Source organism: Populus euphratica, unplaced genomic scaffold (assembly GCF_000495115.2).
Source record: "Populus euphratica unplaced genomic scaffold, PopEup_1.0 scaffold242.1, whole genome shotgun sequence".
In the NCBI taxonomy this organism is placed as follows: domain Eukaryota; kingdom Viridiplantae; phylum Streptophyta; class Magnoliopsida; order Malpighiales; family Salicaceae; genus Populus; species Populus euphratica.
In genome coordinates, this window is record NW_011500033.1 from 329,762 (window position 1) to 334,871 (window position 5,110).

A 5,110-nucleotide genomic window follows, 5' to 3' on the forward strand; every position below is an offset into this window, starting at 1 on the left:
CCAGCATTTGCAAGCCCTTGGTGGCAATTTCTTTGTACTATTAAGAATTCGAAATATAGAATATGTTTGGTTTGGAATGTCTTCATGATTCTCTACTCTTCAAAAAAAAAGATGATTGTTGATGGAGGACGTGCTTGGTGATTTTCACAGACACTGTACCAAGTGGGTTGCAGGGATGAGGTCATTATGGTCATCCTTTGATGGGGCGTTAAAAAAATTAGAGATGTGAATCACAGCAAGATGGATGATGCGCATGGAAGACTCCCGCTTATATTTTTATAGATATTTTTTAAAATAGTATTTGATTTTTAAAAAATATTAAATTGATATTCTTTTTATAATTTTGATCTTAAAAATAAAATTAAAAAAATTATTTTGAAAAGTATTTTATACTATAATTCCAAACATGTTTTAAATTAAAATTTAAAGGGATACATCTTTTAAATTAAAATTTAAAGGGACTCTAGGTGAAGAGATAAATCATTATTGATTTGTATGGTAATTTAATTATTTTTTTTTAATTTTTAATTTTATTTTTTATTTATAAGAAATTAGATTTTTAATGTGTGTTTAGTATTGAAGTTTAGGTTGCTTTTTAAACTTTTCATGAAGGATCCTACACATAAGATTTGATTTCTTCTCCTTAATCATTTTATGGATCAATGCCACTTGATATATCAAGACTTTCTGCTTGTTACTTGCTAGAAAAGTTTTTCCATAGTTTTATCTTATTTTTTTGTGTTTTTTTTTTTACCATATAATATAAACCTTTTTCTTATCATCATTACATTCTTATTATATATTAGCTATGCTGGTCAATTAATAATCATTATATAAATGATTTCATGATCATCGATGATTATTTTAGATCTTGATCCATATTGAGCCAAGTTATTGGTTTATATACTATTTCCTCTTACAAAAGAATAATTAAATTAGAAAATTTATTAATAAGGTGTTTGTTCACCATATAGTATAAAGTTAGTATAAGATATCCGCACTTGTACTCACTAGCTAACATTTTTATAATGAGTAATGATTCTCCTGTTATTCTAGTTAATTAAGCTTTTAAATCTATAAATATCTTTAAAATTTTAATTAAGGTCTCATACACGATTTGATTATTAGTACAAGAAAAATCAAGATAAAATAATAAAACTATTTTATGTCCTTCTAGAGAAATTATTAATACCTATGCACAAGCTTTATTTTTATTTTTAATCCATTAAAATTTAACATTTGTGAAACAAGTCTTGGGATAATAACATTCATATCTTGTTCCATTTCATGATTGATATGAAGGTAGTGATGATCAATTAATAAATTAGTCAAAGCTTGAATTTTACTATTCTTTAAGGAATACAATGTAAATCAAGTTCAAACAATATTAATATTCAATTGCCAATTTGATTGTGAGTCGAAAGGTTTAAAGAATATATATTTTATCAAATTTATTTTATAATATATATAGTTCAACTATTAGTATGTACCAATATAACTTTACACTAATAAAATATAAGGATAAACAAAGTTTTTTTATTAAAATATTTTATTTTTCAACCTCTATAAAGACATGATCAAGATAATTGATAACTTATTCATAACCAATTTTATTTTTCTATGCAAGCATTTTTCTAATCAACCCTTGTACAACTAAAATATATAGCCTTAAAAGCTTCATAGGTTTTGGTATGGTCAATGCTAAAAGTTTAGTTAGATAAGTTTTTATTTCTTGAAATGCAATTTGATATTAATCCATTAAAACTTGTATATGTTATTCCATCTTGGTAGTTTAGTAAATGATATAATCTTTCTTAAAAAGTTTGATATGAACCTTTTAAAAAAATTAATTTTGCCTAAAAAGTTTTACGATTTTCTTTTTATTCATTGAGATCAAGCTTTCACAATTTCCTTTACTTTGTTTTTGTTTACCCCTATACATGCATGTAAAAGGCATATTTTTATAATTTTATCTTGAAATTATACATTCACATTCACTCAAGGTTATAATATAGCTTATCTAAATAACTAGATTCTTATTTTTATTCATCATAATATTATCAACCTCTATCTTATGATTAATTATGTTATAAAAAATCAAAATCATAGCTTTTTACGAGTAACACTAATAATATTAAGGACAAATGACATCACTACCTACTTATATATTTTAAATGAGTCAGGACATCTAAAAGCGATATTCTTAAAGCTAAGGATGTCATTCTTTGCTATTGAATCGATTGATATATTAGTCATTGACATTGGATATTTATTATTTGATGTTGTAAAATTAAGATTTGTAAAATATAAACAATCTCTTAGTTTTCCATTTTTTTTAGTATTAGCATAGTATTAGAAATCTACTCAGCATATCTAGTTGGCTTAATGAATCAATCCTCTATCATTCATTTTATTTCCTTTTTCACATGATAAATCATATATAAAGTCATTCTCAAAAGAGATTGCTTTATGTCTTAAACCTAAACTTGATTAATAATGGATGTTTGATCAATTTATGTCTAGCCCAAGAATCTCATTATAATCTCAAGCAAAACAATCCTTATAATTATAGAGCAATGATACCATATTATTATAATAATCTTTGATTAATCTCCTATGTATATAGGTTATTCTGGGTTCATATATAGTTTAGAAGTTAATTTTGATAAATAATTAAAAAAAAAACATGAATTTTAACCTTTCCATCATCGTATTTGATGGTATTACTGTAAATTTTATCATTATAAATATGAACAATCAACTATTTTTACTTGATTTTAATTATGTTTGTTCATGAATATAGTGGATTGGTTTTGATCTATAATTATATCTAACCTAACTTTTGATATTTTTAAAAAATATATACTTGATTTATTCAAATTTTTTTAGATCTAAGCATGTTTAATATATCAGATTGGGCTAAGACGTTCATGCATATTACATATATTCTTTTTTGTACTTTTAATATTTAAAGTTAAGTTTAAAACCCCACATTCACTTTGATTTATGAGGTTGCGATATATATTTCACTTAAATTCAGTTTCTAATTATTATTTCTTTTTTATTAGAAGAACAAAACAAAAGACAAATAGCATATTAATTAAATAATCAATTATCAATCGATCAACAATACCCCTATATTAATATAACACACACATACATATATATCTTATCATTTAATGTATATATTACTTTGTTTTTTGTTTTTTGTTGAATAATAAATAGTTTTCTAGTAATGAATCCTTGATGAATATCTAAATTTTTATTATTGTAATATTTAGTTATTGTCTTGGAAAAAAAGAGTAAAGACAAAAATATGTTTAGTTTAAAAAAGAAATAGAGATATAAAATATAAGTAATTTTTAAGTAATTTTTATACTTTCAAAACAAAATATAAGAAAACATGTCCCTTTTATTTTTATTTTTTATTTAGAAATAATAATCAAACAATTACTAGGATAAAATACAAATATAATAAGAATAGCAGTATCTTTAAACTGATAGTATTTATTAGTTGCTTGATATTGCAGGAAAGTACTTTTTAAAATTACTTTTTATTTAAAATTATATAAAAATATTTTTTATTTTTAATATTAACATATTAAAATTATTCAAAAAACATTAAAAACAATATTAATTTAATATTTTTTTCAAATAAAATACTCTTTAAAATACACTTAAAAATATAAACAACCACACTCAAACTATAATAAATAACTAATTACATGACCCACGTGATGCCGCAGGTTATTTTTTTGTATAAAAAATATAAAAAAAAATATATGATTTAAAAGTGTTAGGTTTTTCTGTAAAGCTATACCCAAAAGTTTTGGATTTGGTTGCAACATCTGACCTAAGAGTAATATTTATAATATTAATAATAACATTAAACTTGCATGATCCAAGTTTAAGTAAGTCTGACTGCAACACCGGACCCAAGAATATTGAATGTGAGTCTGGCTATAAGGTCGTGTTATAAAAATATGATAATGAAATAGATTAATTAAAAAGAAAAAAACAACAGAAAAAAAAACTAATAAAGAAAAAGAAAAAAATTGAATTAATTGGGTTAACCCTTCAAACCAGGTTAACCCATAAAATATGGGATTTACGCCATGAAAGTTTGATAACTAAATAGAAAAAAATTGACGAGTTTACCCAGAATTAATTGGGTTAACCCATCAAACTAAGTTAACTCAGGATACATGTCATGAAAATCTGATAATTAAATAGAAAAAAATTTAACATTAACAAACTAAACTAAATGAAAAAAATTAATTAAAAAAATCCGGGTTAACTTGTCAAATCAGGTTAACCCATTAAACCCGGGATCCGTATTATGAAAATCTAATAGCTAAATAAATAAAATTTAACATTAGTAAACTAAATCAAACAAAAAAATTCATTGAAAAAAACAAAAAAGAAGAAGAAAAAGACAGTTATATAATATAATATAATATAATAATAATAATTATAATAAAAGTGTTATGTATTTCTACAAAGATATATCCAAAAGCCTTTGGTTTAACTGCAACGTTTGACCCAAGAGTAATATTTATAATATTTATAATAATATTAAACTTACATGACTCAAGTTTAAGTGAATTTGGTTGCAACACTGGACCCAAAAGCCTTGGATGTGGCTCTGGTTGCAAAGTCGTGTCATAAAAGTGTGATAGTTAAATTAATTAATTAAAAAAACAAAAGGAAGGAAAAAATTAATAAAGAAAAAGAAAAAAAAATCTGAATTAATTGGGTTAACACTTCAAATCAGATTAATCCTTCAAACCTTAGATTCACGTCATGAAAGTTTGATAATTAAATATAAAAACAAATTTAACAGGTTAACCCATAATTAACTGGGTTAACTTGTCAAGCTTGGAATACGTGTCATGAAAGTTGGATAATTAAATAGAAAGAAATTTAATATTAACAAACTAAATTAAATGAAAAAAATTAATTAAAAAAATAAAATTCTGAGTTAATTTGTCAAATCAGGTTAACCCATTAAACTCGGGATTCATTAACAAACTAAATTAAATAAAAATTTTTATAAAAAGCAAAACAAAACCATAAAAACATAATATATATATATATATATATATATATA

General features: G+C 23.1%; 1 long non-coding RNA gene across 1 annotated transcript in view; it reads right to left on the reverse strand.

Moving 5' to 3' along the window:
* The window catches only part of LOC105142569 (uncharacterized), a 12,482-nt gene that overhangs the window by 6,366 nt on the left and 1,006 nt on the right, over positions 1-5,110 (reverse strand). The gene's annotated exons all lie outside the window — the stretch shown is intronic.